The sequence below is a fragment of the Rattus norvegicus genome, chromosome 17 (assembly GCF_036323735.1).
Source record: "Rattus norvegicus strain BN/NHsdMcwi chromosome 17, GRCr8, whole genome shotgun sequence".
NCBI lineage: Eukaryota > Metazoa > Chordata > Mammalia > Rodentia > Muridae > Rattus > Rattus norvegicus.
Genome location: NC_086035.1, coordinates 7,231,753 through 7,257,651, shown reverse-complemented (window position 1 = coordinate 7,257,651; position 25,899 = coordinate 7,231,753). Strand labels below are relative to the sequence as shown.

General features: G+C 45.1%; 3 long non-coding RNA genes across 7 annotated transcripts in view; 2 read left to right on the top strand and 1 right to left on the bottom strand.

The window, feature by feature from the left end:
- The window catches only part of LOC108348497 (uncharacterized), a 42,054-nt gene extending 30,244 nt beyond the window's left edge, over nucleotides 1–11,810 (bottom strand). The window contains exon 1 of the long non-coding RNA XR_010059039.1: nucleotides 11,489–11,810. This is a non-coding gene — a long non-coding RNA (uncharacterized LOC108348497). The remainder of the gene's footprint in view (nucleotides 1–11,488) is intronic.
- The window catches only part of LOC120097750 (uncharacterized), a 42,102-nt gene extending 24,639 nt beyond the window's left edge, over nucleotides 1–17,463 (top strand). The window contains exons 1-3 of one of the 5 annotated variants that reach the window (XR_010059046.1): nucleotides 3,023–10,281; nucleotides 14,176–14,375; nucleotides 17,270–17,463. This is a non-coding gene — a long non-coding RNA (uncharacterized LOC120097750). Of the gene's footprint in view, nucleotides 1–3,004; nucleotides 10,282–14,175 lie in introns of those variants that run through there. The other 4 variants (XR_010059045.1, XR_010059048.1, XR_010059047.1 and 1 more) reach the window with 4 other exon arrangements.
- A 1,578-nt stretch (nucleotides 17,464–19,041) lies between these two features.
- The window catches only part of LOC134482667 (uncharacterized), a 53,183-nt gene continuing 46,325 nt past the window's right edge, over nucleotides 19,042–25,899 (top strand). The window contains exon 1 of the long non-coding RNA XR_010059050.1: nucleotides 19,042–23,675. This is a non-coding gene — a long non-coding RNA (uncharacterized LOC134482667). The remainder of the gene's footprint in view (nucleotides 23,676–25,899) is intronic.

Sequence of the window (25,899 nt, the reverse complement as noted above, 5' to 3'; positions counted from 1 at the left end):
CCTCCTGAGGATCGTGAGGGATCCGCTCCTGGTGATCCTTTACAGAGACTGTAAAGGCAAAAGGCTAAGGTCAGAGGGCGGATTCAGCACAGACTGAAGATTCGGTGCAAGTGAAGTCTGTACAGTTGCACCCGTGTTAGAAGCACGTGCCTGCCCACGCTGTCCTCGGCCAGAGAGCCAGAGGATGTTAGCCAGAAAACAGCAGCCATGGGCTATAGACAGTGGGGCAGTTTCACTGGGAAGCAGAGCCCTGGAAGGAGGTGCAGCACCAAGCAGGACCAGAGCCTGAGATAAACCCTTGGGCAAATCCACCCGCATCCAGACAGAGGTAGATCCTCGCATGCCATTATTTAATTGATGTCAAGTTTGTTAATTTTGCCTGAAGAATATTCCACCCAAACACCAAAGACTATAGGTTCTCTTCAGCAGTACACGGAAGCTCCTCCATGGACCACCTGGGGGGGACACAAAGCAAGACTGAGCAAAGGCAGAAAGATTGGAATAATCGCATGTATCCTATCTCATGCAGTAAGTGACTGCAAACGTACATCTGGTAAGAGCATAAACTACGGAGACGAAACGGCACATTATTGAATGATGAGTGAATTTAAAAAAAAACATCAAGAGAGAAATCAAAATATTCCTGGAAATAAATGGAACCACCCCAGGGACCTCTGGGATAAAGCATCGCTAAGAGAGGCTTTCAGTGGCAAGCGTCTACATTACAGACTCACAATGATTACAGATAAATGACTTAATAATGCAACTCAAGAATTTCGAGAGACAGTAACAAACCAAGCTCAAGCCCAGTAGACAAGATATAATAAAAATAAAAGTAGAAATCAATGGCACAGAAACAAAGAAAACGGCACAAAAACCAAATCAAAAATTCTAAGAGCTAGTTCTTTGAGAAGACAAATTTAGAGACAGTTGGCCCAATTAACCAAAAGAAAGGAAGAGATGCAAATGAACAGAATCAGAAATGGACACCAGACACCAAAGAGACTCAGAATGTTACAAAGGTGTACCTTAAAAACCCGTGCTCCATTAAGCTGGAAAAATCTAAAAGAAAAAAAAAAATAGATGAATTCCTTGATTCATCTAAACTACCTAAGTTAAACCAAATGAAGTCCGACAGCCTAAACAGACAAAGGAGGAAATTGAAACAGTAATAAAAAGCTTTCTAACTAAAAACAGTTCAGGCCCAGAGAGATCCACAGCCAAATTCTTTCAAAAACAAATTATAACCAATCTTTCTTAAACTTTTCAAAAAATAGAAAGAAAAGGATACTCCCAAATTCATTCTATGAAGCCAGTATTACTCAAATACCCAAACTTGGTACACACACACACACACACACACACACACACACACATACTCACACACACTCACACACTCACACACTCACACACACGACACATATCACACACACTCTCTCTCACATATACTCATATATACTCACACACACGCTCACACACACTCACACACACTCATATATACTCACACACACACTCACACTCATACACTCACACACACTCATATATACTCACACACACACTCATATACTCACACACACTCACACACTCACACACTCACACACAACACATATCACACACACTCTCTCACACACTCACACACACTCATATACTCACACACACTCATATATACTCACACACTCACTCACACACTCACACTCACACACACTCATTCCACACACATCACACACACACACACACACACACACACAGAGGGAAAAACAATAAATCCCACAGATGGACGTCCTTGATGAACATAGATGCAAACATTCTCGATCACATGCTAATGAACCACGTATGAGCACGTATCAAGAAGACTGTTCACACCATCAAGCTGACTTTTCTCTTGAAATGCAGGCTTAGTTCAACATATGTAAGTCAAAAAAATATAAGTCATATCAGTGTACTTAAAGACAAAAATCACATGATCATCTCAGTAGCTACAGAAAAAAACCTTTGACAAAATCAAGCACAGTTTCATGACAAAAGTCCTGGAGAGAGAAGGGGACATACACAAACCAAGAAAAGCTGTGTGTGACAAACCCACAGTCAACAAATATCTTAAATGAGGAAAACCCGAAGTGGTTCCATCAAAATCAGGAATGAGCTAGAACACCCACCATTTCTACTCCTTTTCAGGAGTGCTGTAAATACTTCCTAGAGCAATGGGGCAAGAAATTAATGGGGCACAAGTGTGGAAAGATAAAATCAAATAATCTCTATTTTCAGATGAGATGAAATTATGCAGGAGGATTCCAGAAAGAACTTGCAGATACGATCAACAACTTCAGCAGACTGTCAGGGCACAGATCAACATACAAGAGTCAGTAAGTAACCTGCCATACACCGTCAACAAGAGATCATGGATAGAGTCTATTTACAATAACAGCAAAACCAATAAAATATCTTAGAATAAACTTAGCCAAGGGGGTGAAAAACCTCTACAGTGAAAACTGCAAATCTCTGAAGAAAGGAATTGAGAAAAACATCCCATGTTCACGGATTCGAAGACTGGATGTTATAAAAATGACTGAATGCACAGTTCAGCCACCTTGTTGATCAATATGGGGGGAATCCTCAAAAGAAGAAGAGGAAAAGGAAGAGAGAGAGAAAGTGGAAGGAGGAGGAGGAAGAGGAGGGGGAAGAGGAGGAAGAAGAGGAGGAGGAAGAGGAGGAGGAAGAGGAGGAGAAGGAAAAGGAGGAGAAGGGGAGAGGAGGAGGTGGGAGGAGGAGGAGGGGGAAGAGGAAAAGGACGAGGAGGAAGAGAAGAGGAGGAAGAGGAGGGGAAGAGGAGGAAGAAGAGGAGGAGGAGGAGGAAGAGGAGGGGGAAGAGGAGGAAGAAGAGGAGGGGGAAGAGGAGGGGGAAGAGGAGGGGGAAGAGGAGGAGGAAGAGGAAGAGGAGGAGAAGGAAGAGGAGGAGAAGGGGAGAGGAGGAGGTGGGAGGAGGAGGAGGGGGGAAGAGGAAAAGGACGAGGAGGAAGAGAAGGAGGAGGAAGAGGAGGAGGGGGGAGAAGGAGGAATTAGAATTAGAATTCTACCATAGGATCCAGCAGTCCATTCCTTAACATATGTCCAAAGACTCAACATCTGTTCACAATAGCCAGGAAATGAAAACGACATGCCTTCCCCTCAGCGGGCAGTGGAGATGTGGTATGTACACATACTGAGATGCTACTCAGCTGTAAACAAAAGTGAAATCATGAACTTTGCGAATGGATCGAGCTAGAAAAGACTTTATTTCGAAGCAACCCAGACCCAGGAAGACAAACCACATATTCTCTCTCAAGACTAGCTCCACATCCATAGACGTGACTCTAAAACACGGAGTGACCACAGGCTACAGGAGAAGCGCACAGGAACCATAGTGGGGAGTGAGGTAGGGATAGCAGTATACAAAATGGAAAGCCTGAGAAGTTAATTATCAAGGAAGAAGGGAAGTCAATAGAGAAGGAAGCAGGATGAGGGACAAATAACACGGAGGTCGTCTGATAAAGCCTCAAGAAATCACTTTATTTTATGATAACACACACATTCAAGAATATAAATCTATTCAAGAGAGCTATTCTACTTCGGGTAACAATGCTCGCCATAAGAGTCATAGACTAACAAAAAATCGATATGGGCATGAGAAACCTTTTAAATTATTGGTCAGGGTTGTTCAAGCGACTTCCCAAACAACCTGCATTATTGATGTAATCCGTAGTTGCCTCTCAGGGGTTGACAAAGGGCCCCTATACAGAAGACTTGGATATTTGAGCTGGATCTGACCTGAAAGCCTCCTTCCTTTGGTCTAACTTCCATAGTACCAGAAAAGACTCTGCAAGCTGCCAAGAGAGGGAAGCAATTAAACAGCCTCACTCAGATGCGAGACCAATGAACTGTGACAATGACCAGCATGACAAGGGGCACGTGAAGATTCAAGACATGGCACTCACAGGTCCCTGGCAACCGACAGCTATCTCGCTGGACTTAAGGTCCACTCAACAGGAGGGAAACCATGCCTGATACTGGCAACCTAGCCGGCTTCCTGGTGGTCACAAGTTTAGAAAAGAATCTACTACAGATGGCTGGTTAAAGTGACTTAATTACTACATTCTAAATCTTGTCCTTAGACCCACAGAAAGTGTAGATACTGCTCCTCATCAGAGAAGCCTCTCTTTAGAGTAAACAGAGACCATCACAGAAAACCACAGTGGGATCAATGGAGAGATCAGTAGCTCATGGGGAGTCCAACCCCAGTGGATACACCCTCATCAAAGCCCCTGCATCTATGGCTCAGCTAACACTGAGGGAGAGAGGGTGGGAAGGCTTAAAGGTCCAGGACATCAGAGGTCAGCTGTGAAACTGTATGTCCTCGAAATGGCTGTGTAAACCAAACGTGGAGAATGGCAATACCAGTGGACAAACTGGGGTGGAAGGGGGAAATTTCAAGGGGGTCCCCATTCTTCGACAAAGAATTACAGGTAGCTGTTGACTGTTAGAGAAGAAAGTTAGCCTCTCCTAGGGATGAGCCAGCCCCCTTATTGGCTCTCCAGTGCAGAGTGGTCAGTCCTGAAACCATATATGTACAAACAACAAAAAACACTCAAATTCCATTTATGTGTTTAGTATACATACATAGTTACGTGCATACACGCATACACACACACACACACACACACACACACACACACACACAAAATAACTGACAACCTTGCCTGTTTCCAGGTAACTAGAAATCCCCTCACTTGTCCTTTGAGAGAGAGATGGAAAATTTTAGTAGCTGTCTATCAGCTGGGTCTGTTTTTTCCTCTCATTAGATAGGCCATGTGCTGAATATCTAAATTTTCTGGTAGGACTGTAATTTATTATCTCTGAGAACTTTATGTTCCCACTGTACCAAGACAAGGAGGAAGTGTCTGATATCCATTTTAAATGTGTCCCCGTTCTCTTAACGAAGGTCACTTACACACAGCATTCAGACTGAAACAGCGGGGAAATTTAGATTTTGTAGTTCCATGGATGACTATGGGGAGTTGAGGACATCAGTAAATGCTGGGTCACCCTCTGAAGATGGTGTATTGTCTTCCAGGAGAAGCTGGAAGGACCTGGCTAGGCTAGGGGGGAAAGTTAGAGTACAGACCTGTCCCCTAAAGCCAACACCTTGGGAAGAAACTATCCACAAGACAGTATGAGGGTTAAGTGGTTCTCAAAACAAAGTGCGATCATTTGCTGATGCCCCAAGGTCCTGAGCACATCTGCACCCTGCTTCCTTTAGGATCTTACGCTAAAGACCAGAATGTTACAAGAGAGACAGGAGAGAGGGGAGAACGTGAGAGAGGGGCTTTTAGCCATGGGTTGGACCCCTTCCTTTACATGGGGTTTTAAGGGATACTGGGGTACAATTAGTAATGACTTGCAGGATGAATGTGGGGTTTTATGTACACCAGTGAAATCTCCCCCCAGCAGGCCCAGCTAACTCTGGCACAGAGGTTCCCGGGAGCTGCACAGAGTGGCCCCTCTGGCGTGCATTTGATAGTTCAGTTGCACGTGCAGAACTCCCTTCTTCCAGCTCAGTTTAGCATGACAAAATGTTCTTCAGTCAACCTAAGGGTTGAGGTGAGGTCTGGAGCTGAGAAACCCACAGGACGTTTTCAACGCCCACTGCCCGTGTGGCTGGCCAGTCTTCTCTGAAGTACAGCCAAAGTGACAGGACTTGGTACAGCGTACTGGAGCTGACGGGAGGACAGCTGTTTATCCTTAATTCACCTTGACTGCTCATGGCATGGCAGGGTCTTAAGTAGATTTCTCTTCCCTTGAGCTTCCCATGTGATCTAAACTGAGGAAATCTTGCTTTCTTCCCTCTGTACGGTGGGGTAACTTCTTCACTGTTTCTTCTGTTTGCATATGAAGGAGCACATCAGTGCACAGCTAGTTGGAGAGAGCTCACCAGTGCACTCTGTAGGCAGCTAATTTACTGTAGTTCATAAGACGCCATATTGGGGGTGGTAATTTAATTAAAGACCCCTTTCTCTCCTCATTTCTACTTTTGAAGTGCAACATCTCTGGGGGGGGGGATCAGAAAAAAGGTGAGTTACGGTTTCATGACTAACTCTCCAGAGAGATGGGTCAAAGTGAGTGTATATGTGTGTGAGTGTGTGTGTGGTGTATGTGTGGTATGTATGTATGGTGTGTATGTAGTGTGTGTAGTGTGTATCTGTGGTGTGTTTGTGTGGTATAAATGTATGGTGTGTGTGGTGTGTATGTGTGGTGTTTGTGAGTACGTGTTGTGTGCTGTGTGTGTGGTGTTTGTGTTGTGTGTATGTTGTATGTGTGTGGTATGTGTGTGTCATGCGTGTATATGTGTGGTGTGTGTGTTGCCTGTGTGTGTTTGCATGCATGCATGAATGAATGAATGAGCAAGTAAGTGAGACTTCCATCAAATTTTGCTAGAAATCATGCCTTTAGGAAGCCATGCATTTGGTATATTTGGGAGCCCATTTATGGTCACTGGGCTTGTTGTGGTAAGATCGGTCTCATGGTCCCTTCCTGGCCAATGCAATTGGCTCTTAGCACGTGAAGTTTAGAATGACTGGTGAACAAACTGGCCATGCGTGGCTGAAAAGAATTCCAAATGCTTTCATAAATAGTTCTGCATCCTGCTTTAGTGTGGGGACGTTGTAAATTACGGCTTCTACTTGAGGTCATTTCCGGGTGTCTGCAGTTGTCTGTACCTCACTGGTGGGTGGCTCCTTGTGGACAGTGGCATTTGGCAGGCTGCAGTTACTGGGGAGTCAGATGGGCATATGAACAGGGAGAGAGTCGAGGTGCTGAAGAAGACAGATCAGAAAGGTTGCGCAGCAACAGCCCGGAAGAAGCATCTTGAGGATGAGAAGAGGCATTCGCTAGGGGATTTCGGCTTGTTTTCGCTTATCACACTGATTGATCTTCGCTTTTAGCCAAATGGTATATACTATTGGTACAGTTTCAGATTCAGAAATTTTCTCAGAAGCCTCTGTCTGTCATCCGAAGCCCCGCCCACGTGGTTCCTCTTCTCTTTCTACCCTCGGGCACCTTCCAAATGAGCGACTTGATTCAAGCCTAACGTCCTGATGCGGGGCGCTGACGGCCTGAGTAATTCCTGCTGTAGCATGCCTTTGAGGAAGATTGGCATGAGAGACAAGATTGTGATCAGAATGTGTGCAAAAGACTGGGGTTGCCCAGGCACAGAACAGGGTTTTGGTTCAGTGGAGCCCTCGGAGCTGGCGGTGGTCAGCGTCAGCCAGTGTGTGCTGCCTGGGTTCTTCCGAGGCTCGCTCCTCATGTGAAAATCTACTGAGAATCTGCTTCTGCCAGATAGAAAGCCAGAACAGACTCAGATCACCAAAGCTAAGCATGAGGTTGGGATGAACGCCTCTCTTGGTTTCGTTGGCGACCCACAGACACGTTTCTCCACTGACACTCATCCAGTGAGAACCGGAAACTCACTGGTTTGTGACGTCAGCTCCCAGGCTCCCAGGGCATCTCCTGTGTTCCACCCTGATTCTCCTTACGCAAAAGTAACTGTTTAGACAAGACAAAAAGACAGGAATGCCTACCCAGCATAACAGGTGAGACGAATTTCCTCAGCAAGGAGGTCAAAATAGGACACGGAATTCCCTGTGACTGGGTTAGATCCAGTTGAGAGCTGCCGTGTGGGTGCTGGGAGCCAGAGTTCTATGCAAGAGTGACAGGATCCCTAAACCACTGAGCCTCTCTCCGGCCCTGTCTTAGTGTTTTAATTGCTACAACAAAACATCATGACCAAAAAGCAAGTAGGGGAGGAAAGGGTTTATTCAGTTCACATTTCCACATTGCTGCTCATCACCAAAGGAAGTCAGGACAGGAACTCACACAGGGCAGGAACCTGGAGGCAGGGGCTGATGCAGAGGCCATGGAGGGATGATACTGACTGGCTTGCTTCCCCTGGCTTGCTCAGCCTGCTTTCTTATAGAACCCAGGACCACCAGCCCAGGGATGGCACCACCCACAATGGGCTGGGCCCTCCCCCCTTGAGCACTAATTGAGAAAATGCCTTACAGCTGGAGCTCATGGAGACAGTTCCTCAACTGTGGCTCCTTCCTCTCTGATGACTTTAGTTTGTATCAAGTGGATACCAAGCCAGTTGGTATGAGCTCGATATTTTGCATTTATTTCTCTCCCCTTTAGTCTTACAACTTGTTTGGTTATATGGCCTGGAACAGGTCCTTGAAAACATCTTTCGGCTCACAGATCCTTTTGAAGTGTTTCTGTGATGTTTCATAATTGTCTATTGAGAAATATTCACCCATTTCCAGCAGAGTTTCAGTTATTTTTATTGACGGGTGCAATTCATGTGGGCAAATAACAAATGATAAAATTAATGTATTTTTTGAGATTTATTTATTCCATGTATGTGAATACACTGTAGCTGTCCTCAGACACACCAGAAGAGTGCATGGGATCCATTGACAGATGGTTGTGAGCCACCATGTGGTTGCTGGGATTTGAACTCAGAACATCTGGAAGAGCAGTCAGTGCTCTTAACCACTGAGCCATCTCTCCAGCCCTATTTTTTTTTAAGAGTTTGGTAGCATCCAGAGGAAAGTCAGGTAGGTTGCTCAGCACTGTGCCTGTGGTGGGTGTCCCACTGCCACCCCCCGTATTGTCCCTGCTCTTAGCACTTTCTAATACAGAACTGGCTTTACCATTTCATTTCCAGTGTGTTCTTCTTCCCCGGAACGGAAGTTATCCACATGTAGGGCTTTAATCTGTTCCATTTATTGTTGTATTTCTGATGCCCAAAGCAGTGCTTCCGTTATCCTAGGTGGTCAGTAAATGCCTGTAGAATGAATGGGTGAACTCTTTGGTTTTTTTAAGATTTATTTTGTATTCATATTGTAAGACTCTCAGAGAGAATCTTCCCTCAGGAGGGAGATCCTCAAGCCCAATGACCAGACCGAGTCCACAGGCTGCAATCTGCAAGAGGATTTTTATTGATCAGGATACACAGGTATCTGTGGGCGTCCCAGTCAATTTGGAAGACTGGCGCGCCTAGCAGAACCAGGGACGGGTTTTTATAGTGTATTGGGAGCAGAAGCAGGCTTACAGAAGCAGATGCATGGTTACAGGGATGTGATTGGTGGAGTAAATGAGGCATACGTGTATGTTACCTATTTTGGCTATAATCATAACAGTGAGTTAGCAAAAAGTACATGGTGGTCAGGGCTTCCGGGGGGTCAGGGACTTTTTCTTTTTCCTGCCAGGTGGCCCATGGAGCAGTGCCCATAATTTAGTCTGGTTTCTGCATTTTGTTTTCTTTTCTGGTCTGTTTCGTCAAAATGATGGGTCAGCTTGTCCCACATATCTAAACACTTACTTTTTACTTCTATAGTTGAGGGCCTTGGGCTTGTACAATTCTCTTTCTGGGAGGGGGTCTTTCAATATGTGTGTGTGCATCTCTCTCTCTCTCTCTCTCTCTCTCTCTCTGTATGCTGTGTGTATGCTCTGTGTGTGTGTGTGTGTGTGTGTGTGTGTGTGTGTGTGAGAGAGAGAGAGAGAGAGAGAGAGAGAGAGAGAGAGAGAGAGAGAGAGAGAGAGAATGAGAATGTGTACAAGCAGAAGGCATTGGAGCCCTGGGAGCTGGAGTTAACAGCATTTGAGAACCACCTGAAGTGGGTGTTAGGAAACCAAACTCGGGCCCTCTGAGCCATTTTTTCCGTCTGAGTAAACGCTCAACAATTCTAACTCATTAGAATATTCTAGCGAGAATCCTGTGCAAAGTCACAGACTGCCCTTTGCTCCTAGTTCGCCGTTTTAAAAACCGCTGCATAGGAAGCTATTCGATGCGGCCTACATGTGAGGGCAAACATCTACCTTTTCATCTTTAACTAGAAACCACACATTTTAAACATTTAATTAACTGATTGGATTACTAACTGTAGGGGTATGAAGGAGGAAAGGCGGCCTCCACATCACGTAAATGCTGCGCAGCCGCGAAGGCATCGCCTGCAAGACGACCTAATTGAAGACTGCCTGAAAGACCAATGATTGTTGACGCAGACAATGCCAGCCAATCAGGAACTGCTGTTTAGAGGAGACGCTTTCTTTGGACCAATGGGTCATGGGTGGAGGGTGTTAAAGGAGCTTGCAGTAGAGTTCACATGAGCTTCCTGGTGCGCTTCTTACTGACTGTTTGAATCTGTGTCATTGAGTCCGCTCCAGCGCACCTCCAACCCCCAAGGGCAGGTAGGGTCTGCAGGCAGTAATCCAGGGCACCGGCAGCAGGGGCAGGGGATTAGCCACATGCAATATCACCTGTAGAGGTCAGAGGACCACATCCTCTCCTACCATGTGGGCTCCAGAGATGCTCAGGGCATGAGGTTGGCAACAATTGCCTACCTTCACTTCTGGTTCAGAAACTACACCTTAACATTGGTCTGCCAGTGTGTTCTTAGGGTAAAGCTGCATTAGCCCTCATCCTTTTCTCCTTATGTGACTTTATTCGGCTCGTCAGTGTTTTCGGGAGCTTCAATCCTCTGTTCCTGAGTAAGGACGTATGAGTTTTGTCGCCTCTAAAATGTGTTCCTGGGCTGGTGGAGTAGGTGGGATGGAGGGTCAGTCCAACTTTATCAAAAGATTTGCAAAGTAGGGAAAGTTTAGGATTAGAATCCGTTTCTCCATTGTTCCACAAAACGTTTCTGCAAATCACCTGCGCGTGTGTGGAAGAACTTGATCCTTGGTTTTAAATTTTTTTAAATAGTTTCCCTTGTATGGCAACTTTAATAGTTGATGTTTCTGCAAACCCCCATTTCATCAAGGTTCTGAAATTACTTGGCGTAAAGTTATTAATCATTTATCGCGTATAAACATCAACTCAATCTCTGATTATACCTCTTTCTTTTGTAACCTTATTCATTCACATTTGCTTTCCTTGTTCTTGCTGAATAATCTGGTAAGTTTGCACACTTAACGCTTAACTTTTATATTTTTTAATTAGCATACAAGTAATGGGCATCATTAAGATATTTCATACATACTCTGGTTGTTTCATATCCTCCTTCTTGCCTCCCTCCTCCTCCCTCCCCTCCCCCTCCCTTCCCCCTCCTTTCCCTTTTCCCCTCCCCTTCCCTCACTTTAGCTCCCCTTCCTTCCCCCTCCTCCTCTGTCCCTGTCTTTCCCCCTTCCCTCTCCTTCCCCCTCCTTCCCCCTCCTTTCCCCTCCTCCCCCTTCCTTCCCTCTTCTTCCCCCTTCCCTCCCTCTCCCTCTCTCTCCCTTTTCCTCCTCTTCCTCCCTCCCCTTCTTTCCTCCCTTTCCCCTCCCCCCAACTTGTTTCCTTCCACCCTCAGTAGCTCTCTTTCCCCATCATGCTTCATGCATTCTATTACCATCTTCCTACCTCCTTAAAGGGTTTCCCCTCTCATGGTCCCCTTTCAGGCTCATGGCCTGTACCTACCCAGGTCAATATTCAAAACTGGGATCTGCATATGAAAGAGAACATATAGTTCTTGTCTGTCTTGATGAGTCCAGCTTAGTTGGCACAGTGATCTCCAGTTCTAGCCATGGTTGTTTTTTTTTTTTCTGCAAAGTACATTTTTCTTTATGACTATGTGATGATGGTTTGTATGTGCTTGGACCAAGGAGTGGCACTATTTGGAGATGTGGCCTTGTTGGAGTAGGTGTGGCCTTGTTGGAGTAGGTGTGGCCTTGTTGGAGTGGGTGTGGCCTTGTCAGAATGGGTGTGTCACTGTGAGTGTGGCTTTAATACCCAAGTCCTAGCTGCCTGGAAGTCAGTATTCTGCTAGCAGCCTTTGATGAAGATGTAGAACTCTCAGCTCCTCCTGTACCATGCCTGTCTGGATGCTGCCATGCTCCCACCTTGATGACAATGAACTGACCCTCTGAACCTATAAACCAGCCCTAATGAAATGTCCTCCTAAGACTTGCCTTGATCATGGTGTCTGTTCACAGTAGTAAATCCCTAACTAAGACAGGCTGAGTACAGTTTCACTGTGTAATGTGCCACATTTTCATTAGCCCTTCGTTCCCAAGTGTCTCCCCAGGCTGACTTCACATCCTTGCTACTGTGACTAGAACAGCAATAAACACTGGGTGAGCAGGTGTCCTGGTGGAAGAATCCAGAGACCATTGGGTGTGTGTCCTGGAGTGCTGTAGCTGGGTAATGCAGCACTTCTGAACTTAGCCTTTTGAGAAACCATCGGACGTCTATAGTGCATACACTGGCTTACACTCCCACCTGCAGCAGGGAAGACTTTCTCTGTTCCCACACACTCGCCAGCACTTTTCCCCCTTTGTTATAACCATTCTGGTTGGAATGAGAAGGATTCTCAGCGTAGTCTTATTTTACATTTCCCCGGAGGCTGTTTACACAGTATTTTAAAGTATTTATTAGGAACTCGTGTTCATTAGCCTGTTTGTTGATGGGCAGGATTGGGGGAAGCTGTGTTTAATTTTTATAGTTCTTTATAAATCACAGGTATTAGCCCCTTTTCTGCAGTATGGCTGGGAAATATTTTCTCACCTACTGTAGCTTTCTGATCACTTTATTTGATCAGCCTATCAGATAGCAGCATTCTTCGATGTGCAGAAGCTTTTTTCACTTTGGTGTAATGAGACTTATCAACTCTTGGGGTTATTTCCCATGTTATTGGGGTCCTATTCGGAGAGTTGTTATGTCTGTATTTTGGGATGTTTCCCTCCAGTGATTTCAGTTCTTCAGTTTTAATTAATTGGGTGGTGGTGGGGGGTTGATGGTTTTTTTTTTCTTCCCTTCACCCCTTTTCACCAGCACAGTTTATCTAATGTGCCGTTTTTTCCCCCGTATATATTTCTGACACCTTTTGTCAGAGAGTATTCGGTGGTCATGGCTCTCTTGGCTTCCCCACTCTGTCCCACTCACCTACACCATTTTCCTATGCTGTCATGCTGGTTCTGTCACTGTGGCTCAATAGCACAATTGAAAGCGGTGTTCTGTGACGTCACCAACGTTCTCTTTTCTACTTAGGATCCCTTTTGTGTCTCTGTATAAATTTCAGGATTTTTGTCTTTACTTCTATGAAGAGTGCCATTGTGATATCAATGAGGATTGCAGGGAGTCTGCAGACCGCTTTGGTAATAGCGGTAATTGCTTTCCAATCCAGGAGCATAGAGACTATTTCGGACACCTAGTATCTTCTTACGCTTCTTACACAGTAGCTTTACGTTCGCACTGCAGAGGTAGCCTAGGCTTAGGTTTAAGTATGAGGTGGGCTCCAGAATAAGTTCTTTCTGCTCTTTCTTTTTTTTTTTTTTCTGTCCCTCAGCAAGTTTGCTATGAGCATGTAAAGAAGCTACTGATTTTATTTCCGTGTGTGAATTGATTTGGTATCTTGCAACTAACTTTACTAAAAAAAAAAATAATAAAACAAAATAAAAGATTATTTACGTTTGTATCGGACCCGAGAGTTTCCTGGTGGTGTTCACCTTCCGAGCAGGGCACTGTGCATTCTGCAAATAAGGAAGGCTTGGCTTCTTCATGTCCTGTCACAATTATGTGTTAAAAGGATCGAAGATGTTCTGTCTTCACGCACCTCGTCCAGTACATGTTTCTTCTCTGTTTCATCAGTTATTCCCACGTTATAAATGCATTCTTTATTTACACTTCAGTTACTGGTTCCTAACTTTGAGATCAGAGGATGGCATCTCTATGATCGTTTCATGGAACTCGACTTTCTGGGCTGCCGGGTGCCTGTTTGTAGATGGAGGCTCTCATTCTGTACTTGCCTAAGACTGAGCCGCTGACGGCAGCAGGCTCTTTTAGAGCCTTACCTTTTTTTTATCTCCCTGTTTGATCTGTCACTGAGAAGTCTTTTTAAGTCACTGCAGTTCATTCAGGTATTGCTCGTTAGGGACTGAAATGCATTATTAGATGCACATAAACAATTTCAGTCTCGTGTTTTGGATTTTTCTGTTTTGTTCTCCAGGATCTCCCTAGTGTGTAACGCTGTAATTACCACACAGGGGAGTCTTGAAAATAATTGAAGTGTATTTTTTTTGTATGTATAGTGACTAGACCTCAGTAATTTAATCTTCACGGAGCATGCCCTGCGAATAACAAACTCTGAATCAATCTGTTTCTGTCAGCTTCTCTGGAGGAACGGAACCAGGAGGATGAATACATTGTATCAAAGTCTAGAAAATGAGATTTAAAGGAATGATGGCCAACGTATCTCGGAGCCACTGGGAGCCTAGTACCGAGCCCTCGGAGCTGAGCCTCCACACTTAGTGCCGTCCTGGAGGAGCTGTTGCTTACTTTGAGGGGGATGTCTCATTCAGTCGAAAAGGTGAGGTGCCTCTGGAGTCCAAATCTGGCTCTTGGAGTGGGGAAGACTCTGGGAAAACTGCTGGTGCCTGTTCTACAGTGAAAGCTTGGAAACATTGTTTCTGCTGTCTGTGGAGGAGCAACCACATCAGGATAAGTCATCTTTGCAGCCAAAGGGAAGGGCTAGCGAGCAAAAGGCAAGATGAGCATCCTTCTGACATCCTTCTGACATCCTTCTGACATCCTCTGACATACCCTCGTCTATCTCTGCTGCTACCAGTAGTGCTGAAGCAGGCCGGGAAGAATGTCCCATGTCAACCAAGGCAATAGGGACAGGTCTCCAGGGCAGGCTCCCTGCTCAGGTGGTTCTAAGTTGTGGCAGCTGACATTGAAACCAAGCATATAGTGATATTTTGACTGCATTTGTGTAACATATTTTGCCTTCCAACTTTTGTCTATTCTTATGTCTTGGATGCATCATTTACTAAATTGTATTTTTTTTTTAAAAATCAAACTGGATAGCCTACATTTTAATTGGAGGATTTAGCTGCTATGTATTGACTGAGATTGTTGGTCCCTTTATAGCATAGTCTGAATTTCTCTTGGACAATTTTATTGTTCTCTCATTTTGTATTTCCCCTCTATTGTGACCAATACTTTGGTATTGTGAATTTGTTGTTGCTCTTATACTGAATTAAACTATATGTGTGTGCATGTATATATATATATGTGTGTATATATGTGTGTATGTATAATATGCATATATATGTATACTCTATAAATTTAATAAACATACTTTAGTACCTCCCATAAATCAGGATCAAACACTATTTTTAAAGATTTATTTTATTATGTATACAGTGTTCTGCCTGCATCTATGCCTGCAGGTCAGAAGAGGGCACCAGATCCCATTACAGATGGTTGTGAGCCACCGTGCGGTTGCTGAGAATTGAACCCAGGACCTCTGGAAGAGCAGTCTGTGCTCTTAACCTCTGAGCCATCTCTCCGGCCCCTGGTCATATACTATTTTCAATCTGGTTATTCTGATCTTGTCCGGTGCTTTATATAGTTCAATCTTAATTCCAGATCAATCTTGAAGCTCTACAAATGAGAACTATGCTTGCTGTCTCCACACTCAACACTGACTTCAGTCAACCCACATTAGATGTTTTCTTCTCCCTCAACCCCTCTCACACCTCAGACCTTTTTCTCAGATCCCTTCCCCTTCCTGAAGCACGTATTCCAGAAGTGACTACAGGGCAAGTCTGTCATTGACTCTTTTTGGGGAGGGGGTTCTTTTTTTTGGAGCTGGGGACCGAACCCAGGGCCTTGCGCTTCCTAGGTAAGCGCTCTACCACTGAGCTAAATCCCCAGCCCCCTGTCATTGACTCTTATGCTCTGTCCAAAGCAGATTTACTTTGTACTCGTTCTTGAGAGCTAGTTTTTCTGGCTAGCAGCAACCAGCTGGCCGTGCTCCCTTGGTGTCTCACAGGGGCCTCTCTCACCCACGACAGCTCTTCGAGATGCAGTTCTCAATCTAAGCACGTGTTTTCCCAGGCTAGCCCCAGACCAGCAGTGTCAGAGTCCCTCTGCAGCTCAGTGGGGTCTTTACATTTTATTCCACAGTTCCTGACCCAACTCTGCAGTTGGGCAGACAGGACTGTCTACCACCCACGGAGGTTTGATGGCCAGTGTTCAGTCCTTAGAAGCCCGCTGCAGACCGAGATCGTAAGCCATCTTGTATTTCGGGTGTTTCAAGGACGTTAGCTCTGGTATCTGTGACTAGGCTAATCCTAGGAATCAATTGTGTTTTATTTACTTCGAATGAGATTCTTTCTCTTTGATTCTCTAAATTTAATGATTGATGGCTTCCCTTAATTTTGGAGAAGTGTAACTATTACGCTTTTTGGACATTTTCTCCACCTCCACATACACTATTGTTCTGAACACCCTTTAGATTTATGTTGGACCTGCCCACTATCGATTGCATGTTTTAAGTTAATTCCTCATATTTCCATATCCCTGCTACCATTACTTCTGTGTAGTGATAAATAGGAAGGTTTACATTGGGTTCTGATATCGATGTATGAATTTACATTTTTCCTCTTGAGTTCCCAGACCACACAGGTAATATGAATTCAGCCTTCAGCTCATGCATCTCTCTGTTTCTAGTGTGCGTGCGTGTATGCATGTGTGCATGTGTGTGTGCTTGTGTGTGCTTGTGTGTGTGTTTGTGTGTATTTGTGTGTTTGTGTGTGTGTATGCGTGTGTGTTTGTGTGTGTGTGTATACACATGTGTATATGTCTGTGTACATGACAGTGCTTTGGTCCATGTAGAAGTCAGGGGATAACCTTAGATGTAGACCCTTGCCTTCTACTTTGTTGGAGACAGGTCCTCTCTGTTGTTCTTTCTTCTGTGCACAAGGTGCGTGAGCTTCTGGGGATTGTCCTGTCTCTGTCTCCCAGGAGTTCTAGAACTGTGAATGCTGGCACTATGTGAATGGCTTTTATCTGGGCTCTGAGGGCTTGAAGTCGGGTCACTGTGCGTGGGTGGCCAACACTTCTATCTAGAAAGCCGTCGACCCAACCCCGCTTCACTTCTATTTCATTTATCAATGAGCTTATTCACAGAGGCCATGGCTTCCCTGGTGTTTGCTACCTCCTTCCATCCCGATGAGACTCGGGCATTTTGCTCTTTTCCAAGCTCACAGAAGATTAGGGCATAGCTAGAGACCAGAAGTCACTTAGCAAGTACTCTGGGCAGAAACGAGCCCAACCAGGCCTAACATGAACAGAACCTTGTGGAGTTTTGCTTTTTCTTACTAACTGAACAATTAAATATTCCTACAACCTAATGGTTGAGCTCTTACAAATGTCTTTTAACCTCACCCAATATATTCTGAAATTCCGTACCAGGGTTTGCCGAGCATCTCGTCATCCGAATACCCACAATGAAGATCACTTGAATTATCCAACCCCCTGGGGCTGAACCTCTTACCACCACCCAGACCACTTGCTGAACATCTCGTATCTGTTGGTTATCTTGACTTCCGTGCCCAGCAGGTGGACAAAAGATTAAAGTGGAAGTGACCACAGCCAGTGGGAAGTAAGACAGGGGTCTGTGTAGCCTTTATGGATCAAGAACGGGCTGTAGGCTTTCGACCAAAAATAGCCCAATCTGTTGTCATATTAACAAGGGTGATTGACAAACCCCACAGAAGGATGGGGATGTTCATGACCCGGACTTCGGAGCGTCCTCTGTGTAGCTGGCTACAGTGGAGCCATCAGGCAGCTTCCATTCACGCTAACCCTGGAAAGTGGCGTCATTCATGGGTCCGCGTTAGCCCGCTGCCTAAATCTGGTCCAGTGTGTTCACCCAAAGCATTAAGTTCCCCTACTCACGAGCTATTTGTTTAAAAAAAGAAAATGACTTGGGAATTATTCCACACAGAATGTCAAGTGGCAGAATAAATAACCATCCCCCTCATTAATCCCCGCGGGCAGCGTCTGTCTGAGGGCTTTGCTTTTTCATAATGAAAATATGTCAGCCCCAAATATATGTTTGCGCGGCTGAGACTGAACGGGGAAGTGAAATGAATTCTCCACTCGGCCGCGAGTGAAATGCAACCATTTGTGGGAAAAGAGGCCGTGTGCTGCGGAATGGTGACCCGGGCTTCAAGGAGCCTCCGGCACCAAGTGGGGAAGCGGAGGGCGGCCTGTGAGGGGAATATAGCATGTTTCTTCAAAAATATTCATCTTAATTCAGCTCCATTTGTAAGAGCTCCTGCCCCCGTTGCATACCTCAGCGTCGAAGACATTTTGTGGTCCTGGAAGCTGTGAAAACCAGGGAAGCCCAGGGGTGACATCTTGATGAGCAAAGGCGTATTACCTAAGAAGCAAAGACTGCCAGACGACAGAGAGGTCAGAGTTATAGGACTTCAGAGACCCACCTGCCAGCCTGCCAGCCGGGTCATTTAGAATGGGGGAGAGCCAGGGAAGCAGAAGGTCCTGCCTGAAGAGGCACAGAGGGGAGAGCAACTATTAGCTAAGGCGCGTGCTCTCCCACCCACCTAACCACACAACAGACCGCTGAATGCATAGCTCTGCCCTCTGCCCTCGTCAGAATGGAAATAAGGACACTTGGATGTCAGGGTTGGTGTGCTTGTTGTATAATCCTCCACCCGCTGCGCCCTCACACACACCACCTCAGGGACCACTGTGGAAAAGGAGCAGAAAGATCGTAAGGGACAGATGTAGGAGAGCACTGGGGTGAAACAGTGTCTTCTGCACACCGCAGGAAGTGTACTCATGAGCTTCAGGCATCTGCGGAGCCTGCCCGGGGTCAAGACTGCTGCCATCCTAGCCTGGAAAACGGAGGGGGCTTCACCTCAAGGGGCAATCGGCAGTTGGTGACTTCTGGGGAGGGGGGGAGTCGGTTTTTGTTAAGGGCGTGGCCTCTGCCTGGTTCGTCATCCTCCAGTGTGAGCACGGAAACCGTACCAATGGGACTTGGTGGGTTATCTCCAGAAAACATCGTAAGAAGGGAAATAAAGTTTGGGGTTAGGATCGGGGAAGGAGGAGGTAGATTTAGGAGGAGTCAGGGGGAGGAGTAGAGAATGAATATGATAAAAATGCATGAAATGGAATTCTTAATGTTATATAATTATATAATATGTAGCATATTAATATATACATTATGTTATCTATAATATATAATTACACACACACACACACACATATATATATATATGTATATGTATATATATTTTTTTTTCAAGGATGGCTGGTTGACTAGATAGCTTGGAGGCCAAGAGCAGAGAAACTGAGTCAGGTTCCCAGCACCCACATGGTGACTCACAGCTATCACTAACTCCAGTTTCAGGGGTTCTGATGCCCTCTTCTGGCCTCCATGGGAACTGCACAAACATGGTGCACACATGCAGACATGCCGGCAAGCATTGGTAGATTGAACTTTAAGTCTTTTTAAGTAAAAGCCCCACCCGTGTAAAGGTGTTGATTAAATGTCATCCTGTCTGTGAGGCCACCACGTCTACCACCTCTTCTTCTCTGTCCTCTGTCCTTCACCGCCATGACTCCTCCTCAACAGCCCCCTCCTTTCTTCCTCCCGTACCTCATCTTCATTCTGGCCTCCCGTCCGCCTCCTCTTACTGCCCTTGTAAGCAGACTCAGTTGGTCAGCCTCTTCAGTCCTGTTGTCATTGCTTCTTGGTATGTACTTGACAGACTGATTGGTCCTTTACCATCGGCAGAGGCCTCACAAGCGAGAAAGAACAGGGCCAATTGTGTGTGTGTGTGTGTGTGTGTGTGTGTGTGTGTGTGTGTGTGTAAAACTGTCTTTGCCACCTGTCAGAATTTCACCCTGACAAACTGAAACTCTGTATAGGAAATTGCAATCTCCCATAATTCCATCCTCTAGAAATTAAACTTCCTTTTCTGTGTCTTAGCTTGGTGGCTCTTGCTCCCTCAGGTAGGAGGAGTCACACAGCGTGTCCCCTCAGGTAGGAGGAGTCACACAGCTTTTCCTTTTGGATTGATTCAGCTCATCAAGTATCTCATTTTCACTACTGCCCATGTTTTAGCAGGAAACATCAGCTTCCTCCCTTTTCTTTTCTTTTTTTAACAATTTTATTTATTTATTTATTTGTTTGTTTGTTTGTTTATTTATTTATTTACTTTCAAACACACCAGAAGAAGGCATCAGATGCCATTGCAGATGGTTGTGAGCCACCATGTGGTTGCTCAAAACTGAACTCAGGACGTCTGAGAGCAGTTGGTGCTCTTAACCGCTGAGCCATCTCTCCAGCCCAATTCCCTCCCTTCTAAGGCTGAATAGTATCTTGCCATACGATAAGGTGACATTTGCTTCTCATTTAATGTTAATGGCCATTGGCCTTGCCATCATCATATATCTTTTCAGGTGACACCACCATGAATGTTGGCATGTATATTCAAGTCCCTGCGTTCAGGTCTTTTGTGTAGGTATAGAGGAACAAATTTCTGTGTTGTGTGATGGCCGAGTTTTGTGGAGAACCATTCCCGGTGCCTTGGGCACTGAGCCTATCACTTCCCCTTCAGCCACAGGACTCAGGGCAGAGATCTTCCTGTAGTACAACATTTGTTACATTGTTCCCATAGACTCCATGGGCAACATGTTTTTATTGTTAACTCCTCAGACATTGGTGGGAAGTGAGGCCTCACTGTGGTCTGAATTTGCATTTTCCTTTATGTGTTTTGGAACATTTGTACAAATCTGGCAGATGTTCCAGTCAAATATTTTGCCTAATTTTAAGCATCCGACTACCACTGTATTGAGTTGTGAAAGTTCTTACATAGTCTGGATATTAATTCCTTGCCAAATGATTCTCAAATATTTTTTCTGTTTCCTAGATTGCATTTTCATTTTGTTAACTGTGGTCTAGGTCACATAAAAGTTTTACATTTTTTAAACTTTATTTCTCCCCCCCCCCTTTTTTTTTTGTTGTTGTTGCTATTGCTTGCAAAAAATCCAAGGCCATGGCACGTTTTTCTTTGAAGAGATTTAGTTTTATCCATTGCATTCAGACCTCTGGACTATTTTTTTTTTTTCCGGAGCTGGGGACCGAACCCAGGGCCTTGCGCTTCCTAGGTAAGTGCTCTACCACTGAGCTAAATCCCCAGCCCCCTCTGGACTATTTTGAGTGACTGTTTTACAAATGCTGTGAGGGAAGCCATCACCATAGTCACTTTGTGGGGCTCCTCTTTCTTCCGCAGCTTGGGTCACTGCTGACTCCCCCTCACTGAATTCTGTTGGTTCCCTTACTGAAAACCATTTGACTGTATATGCGAGTGGATTTCTGGGGTCCCTTCTGTTTATCTTTGTGGAACAGACCCACCCTGGGCCATTGCCACAGTTCTGGTGTAAGTTATGGGTTGACAGAATGACAACTCCTCCACTTTTGTTTGTCTCGAGTGGGTTTGAATGTCCAGGGTCTGGTGAGATTCCCTACAGGTTTTTAAATGTTTTTCTATTTCTGCAAAATAAATATGTTTGGAACATTGATAGGAAATCTATAGAATCTGTAATCAGGACTTTCATTGGGTTAAGACTTTATTAATGCTAAGCCTTCTATGGCCACAGAGTCTACCCATCATGTATCCTTTGATTTATTTCGGTAACGTCTTGGGGATTTTAACAAACAACACACAGGTTCCTTGTCTTGTCAGAAGGTCTATCCTGGGCTTTCTGCTTCTACATCGGGTTGCTATGTAAGTCACTTTTACTAGTCCTTGGGGTGTATAGAATTAACACTGATGTTCGTGTGGTCCTTGTTACACCTTTCAATTTATCAAATGATTTACTAGCTTGAAGACTTTAACTTATGATACTATTAGGATTTTCTTCATAATTGAGTCATTGCAAACAGATACTTTTAGTTCTTTTTTTTAACCCAGATTGAATGTGTGTGGTCCAAGTGGCATCGTTTCTTCTTCATAGAAGTGACCTATTAACCTTAAGAACAATGCAGCTATGGGAGATTTTCTTTTTAGTTCTTTAAGTTAATTATTTAATTAATTAATTAACTTTATATCCTATTTGCAGCTTCCCCTCCTTCCTCTCCTCCCAGTCCCCCGACCACCATTCTGCAGCCCTACCTCAGAAATGGGGAGGCCTCCCACAGACATCAGTCTGCCTTCGCATATCCAGTTGCAGTGGGACTAGGCACATCTTCTGTTGTGGCTAGAGAAGGCAGCCCGGTTAGTGACTAAGGGCAGGCAACAGAGTCAGAGGCAGCTGTGGAATTTTGATGTTCGTGTTGGAGTTGTTTCCCCTTCTATTCTTTTTGAGTATGTCTGTCCTTGAAGGACTGTTGAATTCTGTCCAGTACTTTCCTGTAGCAATCTAGACAAGCGTATGTCCCCCCTTCATTCTGGCGATGCACCATCTGCCACATTGACTTTGTGTTGTGGGTTGAACCACCTTCTATTCCAGGAATAAACCCGACTTCGGCATGGTTTGTAAATGTTTTTAACCTGCCCTGTAGTCTCCATGTGGTGGCTTTGGTTTGAGGTTGGTATCGAGTTAGACAGCATTCATTCTTCCTCAACATTTAACAGAGCTGTGTTAATTATTTTTTTAAAAAATAATTTGTTTTTAATTTCCTGTGAGTGTACTGTCTGCCTATAGGTAGGTGTACCACATGTGTGGCCAATGCCTGTGGAGGTCAGAAAGAGGGCATCAACTCCTCTGGAGTTACAAATGGCTATGAGTTCCCGCGGGGTTGCTGGGAACTGAGCCCAGGTCCCCTGATGGTCAGCGCTCAACCTCTGAGCCTCTGTTCCACGCCCACAGTGCTTCTTCAGTGTTTAACACAGTTTACAGGTGACGGCTTTGGCTCCAACTTTTTCCTCTTAGGAGGCTGTGATTCTCGACTCTGTATTAGCACTGGCTATAGATCTTTGCAGATTTTCTCCCTTTTCATGATTTCCTCCTGCTTGGTAGATTGTACACTTCTAGGCCTTTGACCATCTCACAGGCTCTCGGAACGGTTAGGAAATAGTTGCTGACAGCTCGCCTGTGCTGGCCCGTCTTGTGCTGACTTGGAAGGCAACATGGGGAGCCATGCGGGGAACGGAGGCCTGGCTTGTGAAGGCTCAGAGGGAAGTCTGAGGACTCCCTTTGCTGTTTTGAATTAAGGTTCCGTGGTTCTGGTCAGCTGGGGCTGAAGAATCAGCTGTGATTAAGATACCAGAACTACTGGAGGGAAACCTTTATTTGGCTGGGATACTTGGTGCTGGCCAGCTGAGCCAAGGATTTAGCACTGATTAAAAAGAGATCTGTATCACTGAGGCAAAATCTCCTGGGAAGTGTTTCTTAAGAGTCAACACACAGAAGCTGTGTTTCAGAGGTGGTCAAGGTTGCACCTCACACTGGCAGCAGAACTTGGTAGTGTAAGAGTCACCCAGGTGATTCTGGTTTTGCAGGCACGAAGGAGTCGTGGAGAGCGGCTGAGGCACTTCGAGAGAGGCCAGGGGAGGCCCTTGGTGAAGGTGCAGCCCCAGCGGCAGTTGAAGGCCGAGTAATGGAGGGGTCATGAGGAGAACTTGGTGTTTGATACCATGCTAAGAGCCCATGAGAGGCTATTTGTGGAAGTGCAGGCCAGTTACAGAAGACCCCAGCGACTGCTGGAGATACCAGTACCATGGGGTGACCACCAAGAGCAGCAGCAGCAGTGGAATGGGGCCACCTGGAACCTAGAAGACAAGCTGTGTGTGCGACAGAGGGCAGAACATTGGAAGTGACCCTTGGAGGAGCCCAGAAAATCGTGAGTGGATCCCAGATATTGGGTATAGTGTTCTCTACACAGTTGGAGTTTGGTTTTGCTTTGGTTTGATTGTGACTGTGCCCTGGTTCTTCTCTCTTGAAGTAAGAACGTATTGAATTTAATTTTGATTTTTTTATGGAAGCCTGCTGCTGAAAGACTCTGAACTTTTAAAAGAGATTTGGGGATTTTAAAGAGTGGATATTTTAAAGAGACTAAAACGTTCGTGTGTCTGAATCTGTAAAGATGGTGGGATTTTAAAGGTATTTATGGCTTTAATGTGAGATCTTGAGGATGCATAAGAAAGGAAAGGTTTCTGCTTAATAGTGATGTGCTTGTGTGTCGAGCAGGCAGGGGGTCAGTTGTGCAGGCTAATCCACGTCAACGTCAACTTGATACACAAAGTGGAGTTCATCTGAAAGGAGGGAACCTCTGTTGAGAAAACGCCTCCATAAGACCCAGCTGTGAGGCATTTTAGTAATTAGAGATCCTGGGGGAGGGCCCAGCCCATTGTGGGTGGAGCCATCCCTGGGCTGGTGGTCTTGGGTTCTATAACAGAACAAGCTGAGCAAGCCAGGGGAAGCAAGCCAGTGAGTAACATCCCTCCATGGCCTCTGCATCAGCTCCTGCTTCCTGACCTGCTTGAGTTCCAGTCCTGACTTCCTTCCCTGATGAACAGCAATGTGGAAGCAAATTAACCCTTTCCTCCCCCACTTGCTTTTTGGTCACGGTGTTTCCTTGCCACAATAGAAACCCTAAGACAGCACCACTGTTTTGTTCCCCAAGATGTCATCCTCTCTGTATTTTAATATCTTGAATTGCTTATTTTTTGTCAATGTAGATGTTTATAAACGCTGTTCGTTATTTCCTAGGACCTATATTGTGGCGTGGTTGATGGTTTTTTTACCCCCCTCTGCTTGAGTTTTTGATACTCGACGCCCTCCTGCTAGCTTCAGGTCTGCCGCTTTTCTTGTTGCTCAAAGTGAAATATTAAGCTATCGATTTGAGGTTTTTTTTTTAAGGTGAGGCTTTGGTACTTCCGATTTCCCTCTCAGCGCGAGTTGTGCTTCACTCTTTTTTTTTTTTTTTTTTTTTTTTTTTGGTCTTATTTCATTTAAATCAAGATGTTCCCTAACTGACTTTGCAGTTTTTTTTGTTTTTTTTTTTTTTTTTTTTTTTTCGATTCAGCGATTAGAAGTGAGTTCCTTCGCCCTCTTATCTTCGGGAATTTTCAATTACTCACTCATCCAGTTTTTTTTTTTTTTTTTAACTGCTTTCCGGTGACCACTGTGTTTAGAAAGGTACTTTATATAGCTTTATTCAAAAGGAAACGTGTGCAACTGAAAGTCTTGAGACATCGAGACTTACCTGAGGCCTAGCACACGATCTCTCTTGGAGAATGTTCCACGTATACGGAGGGGGGAGATCAATACATTCTGTTGTTGCTGTGGAGGGTTCCGTGAGTGTCTGAGTCTAATAGGTTTACACGGCTGCTCAAGTCTTCCACTTCCTTATTGATTTTCTGTCTGTTGTTCTATCCATCACTGAGAGTCGAGTAGGAAAGTCTCCAATTAGTGTTATGGAGCCGCCCGTGTCTCCTTTCCGGTGCCAGCGTGGGCTTCCCGTATCCTTGCCGGTGTAAGCGTTTCCTAGATACATTTGCGTTGGCTGTGCCATCTTTATAATCAGCCCGTTTCGGCGTCCTACACGTCTCCTTCCCTTCCTTCGACCTAAAGCCCGTTTGTCTCACACCACCACAGCAAGCTCTGCTCTCTTTTGGTTGCTATTCATACAGATTCCTCTTTTCCCAACCTTTTACTTTATACATCCTGTTCTTGGACCCTAACTGCCTCGAGACGGCAGTAAGTAGTTGGCGGGATGCGAAGCTCCACCCTCCCACGGGAAGAAAATGGCTTCATCCACTCTGCCGCTCTGCTTATGACTGGACTGGGGCGTTACATTTAAATTAGCAACTAAGCAGAGAAACACCGTTGGCCGTGGGATCATTTTCAGTATTTCTCACACGTGCTTTCTTTGCCTCGCATTTCCCCATGAACATTTTCTTTTCCATTTACTTGATTTCCCATAGCAAAATAGGTTTTATTCCCCCCCCCCTCCGCTATGCCCCTCCATAGAGTCTTAACTGCTACGAAATTCCTAGGCTCTGTCCAAACATTATCAGCCTCCGTTTTGAAATAATAACTTCCACAGCATGCAGAGTGCTGCT